We start from the raw sequence: 18,292 nt of genomic DNA on the forward strand, positions 1-18,292 counted from the left end.
GTAGTAACTCCTGGTTTCAGTCAAAGGCTAAGTATTTACAGTGACCATCAAGTCCTGCCTAGTCTCTGGCCTTCTACTGCTATTAACCAAGTCACTCACTATGCTCAGCCCTGCTGCCTCTTTGCTGTTTCTTGGAACAAAATAAGACACACCCTCTTTAGTGCCTGATCTAGAGTTGCCCAGAGCCTGACCAAGATATTTTTGTGCCCCAGGCAGAGTGTTAGTGGAAGCCATTTAATATAATGGCACGGGGGTGGGGAGGAGTCTACTTATTAGTTCGTTTTGTGAATGAAGTTCACGACGCAACCGGCAAAGAAGAAGTGCCTCTGACGACCCTTGCAATGGGCTGCTTTTGTCATGCTCATTTCCCATGATGCCGTAAGATAGGAATTGGCAGAGACACATCAATAGTAGGTCATCACTGTTATTAGAGATGACGACCTTGGAGCACGTGGACCCTTGTCCATGAATGCTTCCTGATAGCTTCACCAGCTGGCTGGCGCAGTGGCTCTGTGACACACGCACTTCTGCCCAAATGGTTTTCAGGGCCCTTCACAGGGCTCTCCCACTGATGATGCACCTCGTAAATTGGCTGCATTGGTCCTAGCTTAGTGGTGAACCTTTCATGAGAAATTAAAACAATAATTAGTTTTTAAAATACAAGAGTATTTTCTACAGCAGGGTTTCACCCATCCTACTTTAGCCACTAAACCAGAGCTCATAGTTTGGGGATATCTATACAAACTTATGTTAACTACTTGATATTTAGTTTGTTTTGAAAAAAATTTAGTCAAATTAATTTTCGACACATAACGAACTTGGTGCCCCTTAAACCCAGCATCTCTGGCTGCTGCCAATGTAACATACTCCTTAATCCAGCCCCTCAATCCAACCCCTTAATCCAGCCCCTCAATCCAACCCCTTAATCCAGCCCCTCAATCCAACCCCTTAATCCAGCCCCTCAATCCAACCCCTTAATCCAGCCCCTCAATCCAACCCCTTAATCCAGGGCTGTAGTTGCCACCTCAGCCGGAAATCATCTTCCCCCGAATATCCACTTGAATAATGCCTTTGTTTCCCCACAATTTTTCTCAAATGTCTCATTTTCAATGAAACCCACCTAACCACCCAACTTAGTACCTTCTTAATTTCTTAGGTGTGCCACAACAAAAAATCCAAACTGGATGGCTTTGAAGAACAGAAATTTATTTCCTCACAGTTCTGGAGGCTGGGAGTCTACCTCAGGCCAGTACTGTATTGATTCCCTCCAAGGGCCTTGAGAGAGGAGCTGCTTCACTCCTGTCTCCTGGCCTCTGACGGCTGCCGGCAAGCCTGGGCAGTCCCTGGTTGGTAGATGCATTTCCAGAAGTCATTTTTCTGCTGCTTTGGTTTCTGTGTGTGTACATTTTCCTCTTTTACAAGACACGGCTCAGGTGGGATTAAAACCCGTCCCCCTCCAGATGAGCTCAAGGAACATAATTTTTAATGTCTTCAAAGAATGACCCTGTTTCCAAACAGATCACATTCACTGGTTCAGGGATTAGGACTTCAACATACCCTTTTTGGGGGCGGGGGGGAAGGAGGTAGAGATCATAATTTAATGCACTACATACCGAAAAAGGCTCCCTCATGTCTGCCACTTCGGATCCCTCCTACCACGCTCTTTCTCCCCCTTTCCTAACACTTATCACTTACACTCATCGGGGTTGGCAGAAGACAAATGGCGCAGTGAGATGGAGTGGCTGAAGGTGCTATTGAGTAGATAAAAGAGAAACGTAACTGTGAATGGTGACACACGTCTGGACTGGAAACAGGATTCTGGTGGCACTCTTGGCTAAAATGACAAGGGGAGGGAACAGCAACAACTGGAACCCCACAAAACCTATAGGATGAGGCATCCTACAGAAGTTGTGCCCTTTGCTAGGTGACCAGGGAAGGACTGTCAGTCTCCTCCTAGGCTTTGGCTACTCTTGGTGCCACCAGGGCTCCCAATAAGCATTAAATAGTAGAGAAGTTCTTAAGATATAGTACATCTACCAAAAGAATATAGCCACTAATATGAGGATTTATGAAAATTATTCAACATTAAAAAATACATAACATGCATTTTGGCATAAAATGGAAGCCAACATTCTAAGTATACCCTGATTATCACTGTATGTGTATGAACAAGCTGTTTATAATGAATCACTGAAAAATTAAGACGTTTTCTATATTTGAATGGTGATACTTTAGCCATTTCTTCCTCTTTTTGTTTTCTAAGTCGTTTTTTTGTGATTTATATGATAAATGAAATCAAGAGAAGAAAAAATGCTGAGGAAATCACCCTAAAAAAATGGGCTCATGGGTGTTGGGGTGTCCTTTTATCTGTAAAGATATCTTCCTCATATGCCAGTTCTGAAAACATTTGTCAGGTGTCGAAAGAGTCAGTGGACCAGGAGAATTACTTACTGTTCTCTGAAGACATACTTAGATGGCAGATGGACTCAGCAACATCTAAAATCCAAATGTGTTAAGTCACCTCCTCACAGTTACATATGACCAGAACAATGAAAAAAAAAAGAAGTCAGTTGTGAAGGTTCTGATTGTAAAATGCATTTATTCCAGAGGACGCCTGGGCATCTGCTTCATATTCATAAGTTGTTCTTTTGAAAATATCCTTCCTTCCTCCATTACTGTCCAAAGGAAGCATTTCCGAGGAGCTGAGCAGGAAGGTAATGAGTGGCTCAGGTTGGACCCAGGTCCCTGGCTCATGTTTCTGCTGTCACAGGCATCCCAGCTCCTGCCCAAGCAGCAAGCACAAATAGAGCTGGGGAAATGGTATCTTTGGCAGCCATTCCAGAGGGTAAAATCCAAAACACTGCCTAGAGAGAAGAGAAAGCCAAAATTGCCCCTGGGACACTGACTTGTCCCTGCTTTTCACCAACTCATTTAGAGAATTAGAACTCTGCTGTACCAAAGAACAGCATTGATTCACCAAATATTTGTCCAGAACCCATCCCATGGAAGGCCTTATGATGGGCATTGATTTTTCAGTTTAGCTGAAGTGAAGGGCATGAATCAATGACTATTGAATATCACGTGCATTTGGCAAGCTGCTTGTTAATCTGAAGCATCGGGCTTTTCCTGGAGTGTCAGCTGAAGCACTCTCATCAAGCCAGATCTGCCCTAAGGTACATCCAGCCAGGGCAAATGACGATCTGACTCAGTGGTTTTCATTCAGACTGGGCTCTAAGGAACTCAGATGTGTCTTATTTCTACTGATATAACCCAATGACTTAGAAGGGGCTCTTTTGAATAATGAAAAAAGTAGTAAAGAATTGAAGTTTTGAAATCTAGAGTTCTAGAACTTTCTGATTTTTTTGAGGGTGGACCTGCTTGTACTAAGCCTCTCTTTTCCAGAGCTAGAATCACAAAACTTCCAAATAAATAGACTTCTGCACACACAGACACACACACACACACAAACATCTAATTCCCTCATCTAAATTACTAACAGCCTGGGTGGACTACGCAGCTTCTATAGTGATTCATATATACTGTCTGGACAACAGTCCCACTTTAGACTGCCGGAGACCTAAAGGAAGTCAGATAGTCAGAGGTTTGAAAGACAAGACAATAGATTGTCTCCTCAAATCAATATACTATAAAGCAATACAACTAATAGAGACAGGTGTAACAAAGCTGCACACGGCAATATTTTGGGATGAAAGGTCCGTTTTTCAGTGAGTACAAGCTAATCAACACTTTTCGTTTGCCACAATTTAGGCCTAATTCTATCTTTTAATCATGAGTTAAGGTTTACAAATTCATTGATACAAGTGTAACCCCTGGATGACATTGTCAAAGACAATTTATATGAAACACCCCAGAGAAGAAGGTGTAAGTATTTTTATCTCTTGGCTTCAATGACAAAAATTCTAGTGTAGTTTAAAGTGTTAAAAACCCATACTTCTTTGGAATAATTGCATCATGGTATTTGTCTTTGTAAATCTCAAACTGTGTTCATTTTGAGGATGCGTTTCATTTTTCTGGCCTCTCCTAAACCTAAACACAAGTGCAAGGTAGGGCAGGCATTGGCTAACTGGTAATTATGGAATTGCTACAGGGCTGGGACAGGATCGAGTGATGAAGCCGGAGAGCCCAATTTTTATATGAGAGAGATTTGCTACACATGGACAAGTATTATAGCAAGAGCAGGATAATGGGCTGTGTAAGCCTAGAAGTTGGAAACAAGACTCTTCATTAGAATCCTGGTCTGACCACGAGGCATTTCAAATGAGGCTGAAGAACTTCATTTCTTTTCTACAACCTAAAATACTTTCTGTTCACTTTTCCAGTGTCATTACGATGTTGTTAGTTACTGTTGAGTCGGCCCCAACTCATGACGATCCCATGCAAAACGGACCAAAACACCGCCCTGTTCTGCTTTGTCACCATGATTAATTGGGGGTCAGATAGTTGGGATCCATAGTTTTTTCACTGGCTGATTCTCAGAAGTGGATCACCAGACCTTTAGTCCTAGTTAGTCCGGAAGCTCTGCTGAAACCTGTTCAGCTTCATGGTAACACGCAAGCCCCCACTGACAGAAAGGTAATAGTTGTGTATAAGGTACACAACAGGAATCAAACCCAGGGTTCCCACATGGAAAGGGAGAATTCTACCACTGAACCACCAACCAAAGTGGCGTTAAGATAGGTCTGTCCACCAGTGGAACAGAATTGAGAACCCAGATGTAAATCCGCCCACCCACAAGTCACCTGATCTTTGACAAGGGTCCAAAGTCCATCAAATGGTGTAAAGACAGTCTTTTTAACAAATGGTGCTGGCAAAACTGAATGTCCATTTGCAAAAAAATGAAACAGGACCCATACCTCACACCATGCACAAAAAACTAACTGAAAATGGATCAAAGACCTAAATATAAAGCCAAAAACTACAAAGTTCATAAAAGAAAAAAGAGGATCAATGCTAGAAGCCCTGGTACATTGCATTAACAGGATACAAACCACAACCAACAACACACAAACTCCAGAAGATAAGCTAGAAAACTGGGATCTTCTAAAAATTAAACACTTATGCTCATCAAAAGACTTCACTAAAAGAGTAAAAAGAGCATCTGCAGACTGGGAAAAAAAAATTTGGCTGTTACAAATCAGACAAAGATCTTATCTCTAAAATCTACAAGAAAAGCTAACACCTTTACAACAAAAAGACAAATAATCCAATTAAAAAATGGGCAAAGGAAAAGACCAGACACTTCACCAAAGAAGACATTCAAGTGGCCAACAGACACATGAGGAAATGCTCTCTATCACTAGCCATTGGAGAAATGCAAATCAAAACCACACACACACACACACACACACACGCCATTGGAGAAATGCAAATCAAAACCACACACACACACACACACACACACACAGTATAGGTCTGTCTAAATGACTACAGGAGCAGGGAGCTCTTGTACACTGTCCTGCATGTATGGGACTACTGAACGGTCATCATTGCACCATGTTTCATGTTCATATGCATGAATATACTCATGTTGCTCTATCTAGTCCAAGGCTTTATCTTGAACAGTGGATCAGCTTGAGTTATCCTGACGGCTACCTGTGCCCTGAGGATTCTCTTCACTCCTTTGCTGCTAGTTAACACAATACACACACGAATCTGTGGTAGAGGAGACATAAGAATAGGAGGAAAATAGAATGGAAAACCCAAAAGAAATGCCCTATAAGTCTATATAGAAATGCAGCTATCAACAATACGTGTGTGACCTTGTCGAAATGGAAGGCAGACTTCAGGTTTAGCTAGTCAGCTTGGTCTCGGGCACTTAGCTCTTCTAACACCTGAATTTCTATAAAAATTTATAAAAGGAATAAAAGAAAGATAAACCACAAGTACAGAGAGCAGGAGAGGGGCCGTGAATGGAGGAGAAATTAAAACAGACATCCAGAAAACAGAAAATATGTGGAAGAATACCAAAAAACCCACTGCCATCTAGTCTATCCCAACTCATAGTGACCCTATAGGACAGGGCAAAACTGCCCCACAGGGTTTTCAGGCTGTAATCTTTATGGAAGCAGGCTGCCACGTCTTTCTCCAGAGCTGGAAAATATGGAGACTTACTTATCAGAATGGAGGAAGTTGTAGACTAGAGTCCATGCAGAAGTTGCAATAAGAACTTTATTTACTTTGACTTTAGTTACCGGGAACAATAGAGTGCAAGAATGAACCACAGTAATGAAAACAGGAAATGCAAGATCTTTTGTAGAGGAGCCCAACACACACACACACACACACACACACACCACCAGCACCACTACCAACTTAACAGCCATGGCATTGGCATTGGTAGATATTTGCCAGTCATAGTTTTGACCGAGGGCCTCCCCAAACTTTGCAAAGGTTTTGACCAGCAAAAACATACAGGAATCACATTGCTGAAGTTGCTGCCCTCTGAGCATCCTGGGACATCTCCTAGTTATGTGGGTTGAATTGTGTCCCCCCAAAATGTGTTGTGAATCCTAACCCCTATACCTGTGGTTGGAAACCCTGGTGGCGTATGGTTAAGAGTTTGGCTGCTAACCAAAGGGTCAGCAGTTCGAATCCACCAGACTCTCCTTGGAAACCCCATGGGGCAGTTCTACTCTGTCCTATAGGGTCATTATGAGTCGGAATCGACTCGATGGCAGTGGGTGGGTTTATACCTGTGGTTATAATCCCATTCGGGAATGGATTTTCTTTTTTTTGTTGTTAATGAGAAAATATTAGTGTAGCTGTTGCTGTCTTTGGCCATCAAGTCAATTCCAACTCATAGCGACCCTGTAGGATAGAGTAGAGCTGCACCATAGGGTATCCAAGAGGAGCGCCTGGTGGATTCCAACTGTGAATCTTTTGGTTAGCAGCTGAGCTCTTCACCACTGCGCCACTAGGGCTCCTAGGGCGTACTGATGATGTGTCTTAAATCGATCTTTTTTGAGATATAAAAGAGGAGATTAAGCCAGTCAGCAAGCAAGCCGGCAAGTAGATACCATGCCACATTAAGATCACCAAGGAGCCAAGAAATAGAAGCTAAAGAGACAAAGACCTTGCCTCAGAGCCAACAGACAGAGAAAGCCTTCTCCTAGAGCCAGTGCCCTGAATTCAGTCTTCTAGCCTCCTGTAAGAAAATAAAATTCTGTTTGTTAAAACCACCCACTTGTGGTATTTCTGTTACAACAGCACTAGAAAACTAAGACACCTAGATTTTAGTTTTTCTAATTCTTAAAGATCATAAACAAAATTTAACTCAATTTTAGTAATTTTCCTTTATTTCCACCCATATGTAAATCTGTGGGGGTATATTCAAGTTAACTCTCAGAATCCTTTGCAAAATTAAATATTTCTGAGCATATATATCATATTTATTTATATTCGGCTTCTTCTCCATGTTGCTAAATAGACCAAAGATCTATATCGTTCACCATGATCTTGGTCTTAGCACCAAACGTGCCGACTGGTCACAAATCACATTGGTCAATTTTCAGTAACTATGGAAAGGGACTACTTGAAAGACCGACATCAAATCCCTGAAAAGCACAATACTCTGTGGTTGTCGTTGTGTACCATTGAGGATTATGAAAGCAGAACATTTCCAGAGGCTTCAGAGCTTCTTTCTGTTATCTCTTTCAACGGGTCCACAACGTCCATGAGGGTTGGGAGACCTTTGTAGAAGCCTGGGGACTTTCTGACATGCCCTCCCTTCTGCACACATTGGTATCATGCAACCACTTAATATTTCCCACCTGCCCATTCATCCTGTTACTTCTCTGCTCTGTCTGTCTGTACTTAGCTAAACAGAAATTCACATCCATCTAGATGTAAATAATGCAGTCAAGCTATAAACCAAAAAACCAAACCCCCTGCCAAAGCAGTTCCAACTCATAGTGATCCTATAGGGCTGAGTAGAACTGCTCCGTGGGTTTTCCGAGGAGCAGATGGTGGATTTGAACTGCTGCTGCCTTTTTGGTACCTTTTGGTTAGCAACCAAGCTCTTAGCCACTGTGCCACCAGCGCCCCAGTCAAGTTGTTGTTGTAGTGTGCCATCGAGTCGATTCTGACTCATAGAGACCCTATAGCACAGAGTAGAACTTCCCCATAGGGTTTCCAAGGAGCAGCTGGTGGATTCGAACTGTCAACTTTTTGGTTAGCAGCCAAACACTTAAGCAATGTGTTACCAGTCAGGCTATACCAAGGCAATAGTTAGTACCTGGGACCTGGAGTTAGACTGCCTGGGCTTGAATCCCAGCTCTACCTCTTATGGCTACGTGGCTTTGAACAAATTAAGTAAACTCTTTTAAGCCTCACTTTCCTTATCTATAAAACCTTCTCCATTGGGTTCATCGGAGGATAAAATGAAATCCCACATGCAAGGCTCTCACTAATGTTTAGCACAGAGTAGATCCTTAAGTGCTAACTATTGCTATCTTTAATGACACATTCACACTGTGTGCAGACTTGATTTCCAAAGACTCTTTTAAAAGTAACTAAGTCATAGTGACCGTATAGGACAGGGTAGAACTGCCCCATAAGGTTTCCAAGGAGCAGCTAGTGGAATTGAACTGCCAAACTTCTGGTTAGCAGCTGTCTTAGTCATCTAGGGCTGCTATAACAGAAATACCACAAGTGGGTGGCCTTAACAAAGAGAAATTTACTTCCTCACAGTAAATTAGGCTAAAAGTCCAAATTCAGGGCATCAGGTCCAGGGGGAAGGCATACTCTCTCTGTTGGACTTCTCATCAACGTTCCACTGGACTAGGAGCTTCTCTGCGAAGGGATCCCAGGTCCAATGGAAGCACTCTGCTCCTGGTGATGTTTTCTTGGTGGTATGAGGTCCCCCTGTCTCTGCTCGATCCTTTCTTTTGTATCTCAAGAGATTGCCTCAAGACACAATGCAATCTTGTAGATTGAGTCCTGCCTCAGTAACACAACTGCTGCCCATCTTCCTCGTTAACATCATACCCGTAACCCATTGCCATTGAGTCGATTTCGACTCATAGCAACCCTATAGCACAGAGTAGAACTGCCCCATAGAGTTTCCAAGGAGCTCCTGGCAGATTTGAACTGCCGACCTTTAGGTTAGCAGCTGTAGCACTTAACCACTATGCCACCAGGGTTTCCGTTAACATCATATTCTGTTAACATCATATATGGTTAACGTCATAGAGGCAGGATTTACAACATATAGGAAAATCACAGAATACCAGGAATCATGGCTCAGGCAAACTGATACTCACATATTTGGGGGGAACATAATTTAATCGGTGACAGCAGCCAAACTCTTAACCACCGCACCACCAGGGCTCCGAGTCAAAACTGAGAAAATACAGTTTAGGTATAGCCTCCTTCACTCCGTGAAAGTGAGACCAAATGTCATCTAGTATTTTTTTTAATGTAGTTATTTAGAGCTAGGATAAAAAAGAAAATAGAGGACTTTAGGGGCAGATAAAATGTGATTTCCCTGCACCAAGGAAAAGAGAACATGAAGTCAGAAGCTGAGTTTGCATCACTCAGCAATACCAGGACTTTCAGATTTCTTAGGCAAATCACTTGAGTTATCTGGGACACTGAAGCCAATTGAAAATAAAATTGGGATGTTATGAGAATAAAATGAAGTCAAAGAAAACGAATGAAATGTCGTTTATCAGAACGTACAACGCTTTGAAAACTCACAGTAGAAACACAATGAAAGCCATTTGCTGATGTTTAGACAAATAAGATAAAACAAGCCAAGAAATTTCAGAAGGGAAGATAAGTTTTCCAGGTCACTGAGGGGACCCTGCTGGCTTCCTATCCCTCTCCTTTCCAAGTCTTTTTGGATTAGGAAACCTTCCATTCTTCTAAGCCATGTGGAAGCATCTCTTTGGCATTATTGCCATGCAAATGTGATCTCAGCTAGGTGTGCCACGCTAATTACCTCAGTGGTAGGCTTTTGCTGTTTTGTATAAAATGATTATTGCTTTGCGTGCTTCCATAATTACATGTTTTCCATATCGTAATTTCTGAATTTAGTTAGTAAAACTGTACGTAAGCACAAACCTAGCACATTCACCTTCCAAGAAAAACAGAATGCAAGGAACAACAAAGGACTCAGAAGAGAGTCCAAACAAAATGGTTTTGCCTTTCAGTAAATGACTAGCCTGGCATGGTGATGCCTATTCTGGTGTCCTGGAAATTTAACGAAGCTTTCCAGGTTCCCACTCTCCTCTCGTGCTTACGTGTGGTATGTGCAGGCCACAATGCTCTTTATGGAGGAACAGTGGAAGCTGAGACAAAAACACCACCAGGAAATACGCCAGGAGGAATCAGTAAGTAAGCAGGGAATCGCTTCATGTTACTCGAGACTATCGAAAACTTATAGTGCTTTAAACACTTGGTTGAGACTCATAATATTAGAATCTGGTTCATCTTTGAAATTCGAAACAAAAAATTGAAATAGAAAATGAAGTTTTACACTGGGCCAAATCAATGAGCCATCCTGGTCACTCACGCTAAACTACATAAATGATGATATTTGTCTAGAGAGCTGAGTATTGTCTACAGTCAGTAACTAGCTGACTCTACCAACCAGTTTAACTCATAGTGATTCTATGTCCAACAGAATGAAATGCTGCCTGGTCCTGTGCCACCCTCACAATTGTGACAACTTCAGTCTTTTCTCGGTTGATCGTGATGTCGCTTATTGGTGCAGTTGTGAGGATTTTTGTTTTCTTTATGTTGAAGTTTAATCCATACTGAAGGCTGTGGTCTTCGATCTTCATCAGTAAGTGCTTCAAGTCCTCTTCACTTACAGCAAGTAAGGTTGTGTCATTTGCATATCGAAGGCTGTTAGTGAGTCTTCCCCCAGTCCTGATGCCCCGTTCTTCTTCATATAGTCCAGCTTCTCGGATTATTTGCTCAGCATACAGATTCAATAAGTGCAGTGAAAGAATACAACCTCGGTGCACACCTTTCCTGATTTTAAACCACAGTATCCCCTTGTTCTGTTCGAAAGACTGCCTCTTGGTCTATACACAGGTTTGGCAGGAGCACAATTAAGTGTTCTGGAATTCCCATGTTTTGCAATATTATCCATAATTCATTACGGTCCACACAGTTGAATGCCCCTTCATAGTCAAAAATACACACGTAAACATACATATATATATATACATACACACACATACATATATTCTCAATACAGTATTTACCTTTAATAAGTCATTATGGTATTGTAATATTTTTTGAATCTTTATCATTTTTCATTCTGCTCATAAAAATCACTGAGGGCTAATACAGTCAGCAAATCCCTTATGTTTACTACCCACTGTGTGAGAAAACTACCGTTGTTGCAATTTGAGGCAGGTGGTATCTGCCGGCTGTTCGCCAGCTGCTGAGGTTTCTAATTACTGGCTCAGGCAGATGTTAGGCCTCCCTTGGCTCCGCCAGTCCCACCCCAAATCTGAATCCTCAATGCCTCCATCACATTCTCAAGAGACGGGAAGGACACAGGATCCAAACAAGCCAAATGTGCAATCGTTACCATGGTGAAGGCTTTTGCTCTAAATATTCACCTTCTCCTCTGTCCACCTGGACTGTACAGCACAGAACCCAGGCCCAGAGAGAGCCACATAGCCTTCCTGGCTTTCTTCTCCAGCGGTCTCATCTTGGCTCTCATCAGCTCTCTGTGGAGTCCTGTCTGGCAAAAGACACACTCAGACCCCTATTGACCACTGTGGTAGGCAGAAAGGGTCAAAAAAAGCAGAAGCAAGAAGGAAGAGAAAACTGGAAGACTGTTCCATCTCCCCGCTTTGTGGTGGGGGTCAGTTCCCCCACCAGCACCAAATGGTGACCCCTAACACATGTCCTTCCTGCCCCCCTTCCTGCTGATGCAGTTTGTGGGTGACCCACGCCCTCTGCTCTGCTCTGCTGACCTTTCTTTAGACATCCAGAGAGTACAGGGACTAAGATCTGACTCCGTGAATACTAGTCCTACCATATACCAGCTTGTGACTTGTTGAGACATTCAGCTTCTTTCTGTTTCAGTCTTAGTTTCTTCACCTATAAAACAAGGGCAAAAATAGTGTATCTACCTCATCAGGTTGTTGTGAGGAATAAATAAGGTAATGCAGCTATAGCACTTAACACCTAGCAGAGTGCCTGAAAGACAGTAAGCATTTGATGACTCTCAATACTTCTGCATGACGGTATTAAGTGTCTCCTACTACATCAGGTCCTGTGCTGGGCACTTGGGATTCAAAGACCATTAAAGGGGGTCCTTGCCTTTCAAAAGCTCTAAGGCAGGGGTGGGTGGTCGAGATTGCACCTATTTTGGGCTATGAGGGCAGTCTTTGTCACTGCTACTCGACTGTACCTTCATAGCACAAAAGATGCCATAGGCAACATGTAAACAAATATACATGGATGGGTTCCAATAAAACTTTATTTACAACAGTGGCAGAGGGCTAGATTTAACCTGCAGGCTTTATTTTGCCAACTCCTGGTCTGGAGGGAAGACACACATAATTGAAAGACAACAGTCATGGCCACAATGTTGAAGTATATACAAGGCTCAATGAGTATATAAGGGAAAATTGACCTCATTTAACTTCTGTTATTGGTTATTCTTGCCATTGGTTATTAGCAGTTCCTGCAAAGTGGTAGAAAGAACCAGAAATTTAGTGGAAGCAAAAAAATTAAATTAATGGTTAAGTAGATAAGCCAAGAGTTTCAATTTTCTGAGCTTTCTCTGCCTTCCGGCATCCTTGGCTTCAGAAGATTTAGCTGGAAAAAAAACTACTTTATCATCATGTCATTTCATTCAACTGGCAACCTATATTCTTCAGAGAGATTGAAGATAAAAATCATAAGAGATTCTATTTTCCATGATTCCCAAAATGCAGTCTGCTCCTAGTGGATCAAGACGATAAGGTCTTAAGAACTAACTTTAATAGAACATTTTGACACATTGCCAACCTGAGTTTTGGCTACAGTAGGATCTAACTTAGGAATCAAAATATGTTCAGGAAGCAATGTGGTAATGCTACCAGACACTATAAAAACATTTATGAAGATGCTCACATGCCAAAGCTTTTATTGTTTAAGTGAGCATCATTTGTTCATTAAAATGAGCATCTCAGAATAAGACTTGGAACACAGTTCACAACACTAAATACAATTGCTGACTGCTTTTGGCTTTGTATTATTACACTGGAAAAATAGCTTGTCCCAGCAGCTGTCAGATTTTCTGAAGCGCGGGCATACAAGACTTTTGTGTACATATGACCGAGATGCTTTCTCGGATTCTCAAGCTGTATGTAACCCCAGCCCTCCTGCCCTGAGCCGAAGGAGCTCAGGAACTACAATCAAGGCTGTCCCAAGCTGCAAGGAAAATAATACACAGTATTTATTCTTTTAGCTACTCAATGCAAGTTTCAGAGTCTTTTCTGACATCTATTTTGGTCTCTGGTGCATTATGCAGATGACGCAACTCTGCTTGTTGGAAGCGAAGAGGACTTGAAGCACTTACTGATGAAGATCAAAGACCACAGCCTTCAGTATGGATTGCACCTCAACATAAAGAAAACAAAAATCCTCACCACCGACCAATAAGCAACCTCATTATAAACAGAGAACAGATCGAAGTTGTCGAGGATTTCATTTTACTTGGATCCACAATCAATGCCCATGGAAGCAGCAGTCAAGAAACCAAAAGATGCATTGCTTTGGGCAAATCTGCTGCAAAAGGCCTCTTTAAAGTGTTGAAAGGCAAAGATGTCACCTTGAAGACTAGGGTGTGCCTGACCCAAGCCATGGTGTTTTCAATCACCTCCTATGCATATGAAAGCTGGGCAATGAATAAAGAAGACTGAAGAAGAATTGATGCCTTTGAATTGTGGCCTTGGCAAAGAATATTGACTATACCATGGACTGCCAGATGAACGAACAAACCTGTCTTGGAAGAAGTACAACCAGAATGCTCATTAGAAGCAAGGATGGTGAGACTTTGTCTCAGAAATTTTGGACTTGTTATCAGGAGGGATCAGTCCCTGAGAGAAGGACATCATGCTTGGTAAAGTAGAGGGTCAGCGAAAAAGAGGAAGACCCTCAATGAGATGGATTGACACAGTGGCTGCAACAGCGCACTCAAGCATAACAACGATCGTGAGGATGGTGCAGGAAAGGGCAGTGTTTCATTCTGTTGTACTCAGGGTCCCTATGAGTTGGAACTCACTCAATGGCACCTAACAACAACATTTATTCTTTACTGTGCGCTTTCCTGTGCTCTCCAGAAATAACTGCAGCCGTCTCCCAGAAAGATAGATCCAATGGCTCATAACTCAGATATGATCCAGACTCGATATGACATTGAACATTGCTTTCCTTCTTTCTCCTTCCATCTCTGTTTCAGAGGTCTGGTCGATGCGTTGCTATTTAACACCCTTCATTTAAGCAGAAACAAGAGAAATGAAATAAAATTAAGCCAAAATCAATCTCATTTTAACTCCTTGCTAACCACTCCAATAAAGGTTGATAATAGACAAGACAGAAATTACTGCCTAAGTGAACCTGTGTAATGCCACTGGATTTCATTGCCCTTGTTAGTCCAGTGTCTCTAAGTGATATAACCATAAGCTGAATATAAAACCTCTGCTCTGCAGAATTCTCAAGGGGTGGGTGGGAGATTTGATAAGCCATTGAATCTTCTGCTTCGTGAACAGACACTCTAAGGTTTTCATAGTTCAGGCTTGTAATACCCTGCTTCCTAACAAAGCTGAAAAAAGGCCCATTGCTGAGGGGTAAGGGTTTATTACCACCTTCTGAAAGAAGGCTAAGAGGGAAAAAAAATTTGTAAACCTATTCTTTTTTTTTTTTTTCCTCATGTTCCAACACCCCCCTTTAGAGAGAGGTCCACATGGCAGGAAAAAAGGTAAGGATTCAACTAAGCCATTCCCTGGGTCTAAAATGGCGCCTCTTCCTTTGTCTTCTGCTGGTAGCTGCTTTCAGGCTCATTGTGTTCCTAGGTAAAATGGTGAGGATCATTCCTAAAGTGGTAAAAATGTTGGTGCTAAATGATATCCACACTGCTTCTATGAGGGTTAAAGTTATTTTAAAGTCATACCATGGAGAATGTGGTGTAGAACAAATGAAATGAGGGATGTAAGAACACTTTTGCAAAGGAAATAAATCAGAAAGTCTACCAAGTCCACCCAATTATTTCTCCTGGGATTATTTCCTTTCCTTCCTAACTATTGTTATTGCTTGAGCTCACAATTTCATATTCTCTGCTTCTGCCTTGCGTCCACCATCGCGTCTAACAGATAATAACATCCTTCTTGCTAACAGGAGGGAGAAAAAATTAAATTAGGAGCCAGAGATATATCAACTCTGTTGATAGAAAATCTTCTACTAAATAATGATGCCAATAATTACTCGTTGAATCTAAGCCCAGAAAACTGCTGGGAGTGGATTTTTTGTCTGTGCTAATGCTGCAGAGCATCCTGACAAGTATTTAATTCCTTGTGCTGAAACAATCCCTCATTCACACCTCTGTAACATCAACACTGAAAATTAAGTACCAGCTCCCACCTCACCGCAGCTGTCCTCAGGTACACCACTGCAGGAGGGGACCGGGCTTGGCTCCTACAACTGGGAAACCTCCTGGCCTGACCTTAAGTAGAACCTGCAGCCCACCACCCTCCACCTTAAGACGATTATCAGCCAACAGAAGCGAAAGAAAGAATACAGCCTAACCTAGAGAAACAACATTTGAGGGATTGGTAGAGGAGGGAGAAACATGCTAAGGAACAAAGAAAGAGAAGTAGTCGGAAACTCAGGTACTCGTGGTATTCCAGATACAGCCCTGGTGGTGCAGTGGTTAAGAGCTACAGCTGCAGACCAAAAGGTCGGCAGCTCCAATCCACCAGCTGCTCCTTGAAAACCCTATGGGGCAGTTTTATGCTGTCATATAGGGTCACTATGAGTCGGAATTAACTCCACGGCAATGGGTTTGGTTTATGGTATCCCAGAAGCCAAGGGAAAAGGCTTTTTCAGGAAAGACAAACCAGTCAGCATTGTGGAATGCTGCTGAGAGGCCAGATAAGATAAGGGCTGAATTACCTATTGAATGCATCTAGAAAGAGCCCATCATTGACCTTGGCAAGAGAAATTTCAATCAATTTGTAGGCGTATGAGTCATATTGCAATGAGAAGAGGAGACAGCAAATTCCCAGAACTGTATCCCCAGGCCCTTAGTGGGTTCTTGGATGCTTAGCACATACGTCTGCACACACCAAATGATTAGCAAATACCTAGGATGATGGTGTGCCACTCGTCAATTCAAGTTATATTATGTGTGTTATACAATCTGTGTTCATGACAAATAGAGTAGATGGAAAGTCTCCAAAAATAAGATAGGTTGCCCAATAAATATCTGGTTAATCAGGACAGTGGACAAATTCATTTTTCAAATAACCAGTCACATTTCTAAAGTTTGCACAAGGCTACAGAAATAGAGAGGAGCCCTGGTGGCACAGTAGTTAAAGCACTCGACTGCTAACCGAAAGGTCAGTAGTTCGAACCAACGAGCTGCTCCAAGGAAGAAGTATGTGGCAGTCTCCTTCCGTAAAGATTTACAGCCTTGGAAAACCTACAGGGCATTTCTACTCTGTCCTATAGGGTCACTATTAGTCGGAATTGACTGGCTGGCCATGGGTTTTTGTAGAAATAGAGTAGGAGAAGGAAGAAGGAGGGCCTGAGAAGACTTCCTGTTCACTTTAGGAAAAATGTTTAGCTTTCCTCTTCTCTCCTCTTTGCATTGTTGAAGATGAGATAAAGGAGTAGCCTAAACCCCCTGAACATCCAACCCCAGCCTAGGATCTGGGTGCACTAAGTCAAGGCTGAGGTCAGAGCCTGGATTGGTTTGTTTGTCTGTATTTAACTCAGCAGCATTACACCCTGAAGGATCTCCAGTCTTGTTCTCTGATATCATAAAAAGAAGTAAGGGCCTCCTGTGCCTTCTGCAGTGTACCTCCCCCACCATTTGAAAAGGCATACAATGAAGTAGGTAGGCACACACTGACTTGGGGAGGCTCAGAGAATGCTGTTTTAAAGGGCTCCTCTCTAATTATCTGTAATAGAATGGAAGACGATTCCTCCAGTCATCATTTACATCCCCACTGTCTTTATGGCTGCCCCAGCCGTGGTAATGGGTGGCCTAAGACGGGCGTTGGAGACGAGGGCACAAAGATGGACATTTACATGTAAACGTCCTGGACCTTCTCTAGCCTTCTCTAGCTATGTTGGTTTTTCCTGCCCGTTACCAAGTTGCAATTTTGTCAACATGAGGCCGAGCACCTGGGTGACAATGGGAGATCCAGTCAGCCACCGGAATGCTCTGTTTACTTTGTGAGGACTGAGCAGCTTCTGTGCCATCAGCGAAAACCTGCCCTTCTCATCTTGTCCTTGATCGTGAAGCAGGCACAGTCCCTGTCTGTTGTGAAACAAAGCTAATGGGTCGCATTTTCCTCATTTGCCCGTGCAAATGTTTGTGATCCCGACACGAGGCAAGCTGGAGCACACTTTGAAGGGAAAAGGAAAAGCTTTACATATATATTTAAGTCAGCACTTCAAATCCACCAGTCACTCCTTAGAAACCCTATGGGGCAGTTCTACTCTGTCCTATAGGGTTGCTGACTCGACAGCAATAGGTTTTTTGGTGTACATATAAAAAAGAAAAAAAAAATTTATGTACTTATATGTATATTTTCCCCCGTCTATTTTTGCCTGTCATATTATTCTCTTACTCCTAGTCATGGCATCACTCTAAAACTTGATCCATTCCATGTTGGTAAAATGTTTGGGTTTCCACCATCAATGTGTGAGGGAGAAGGGCAGGGATTACTCACAAAGCCTTAGGGTTGGAGAAGTGAACAGCCTAAAATCACAAAGCTGGTTAGTGGCAGAATTAAGGCAAGAGCACAGGAAAATCAGAAGAGGCCCAGAGTGATTTATCTTCCTCACCACCACAACAAATCCAGGAACGTCAGGAAGGGAAGCATTTAAAGAACCTTTCCGATGAATATTTGTACACTTTTCAAGTAACAGAAAGGAAGAGAGTTCTTTTAGATATGTTCACATTAACCCGTTGCTGTCAAAGTAGATTCCGTCTCATAGTGACCCTATAGGACAGAGTAAAACTGCCCCTTAGGGTTTCCAAGGAGCGGCTGGTGGATTCGAACTGCTGGCCTTTTGGTTAGCAGCCAAACTC

This window comes from Elephas maximus, chromosome 26 (genome assembly GCF_024166365.1).
Source record: "Elephas maximus indicus isolate mEleMax1 chromosome 26, mEleMax1 primary haplotype, whole genome shotgun sequence".
Classification (NCBI taxonomy): domain Eukaryota; kingdom Metazoa; phylum Chordata; class Mammalia; order Proboscidea; family Elephantidae; genus Elephas; species Elephas maximus.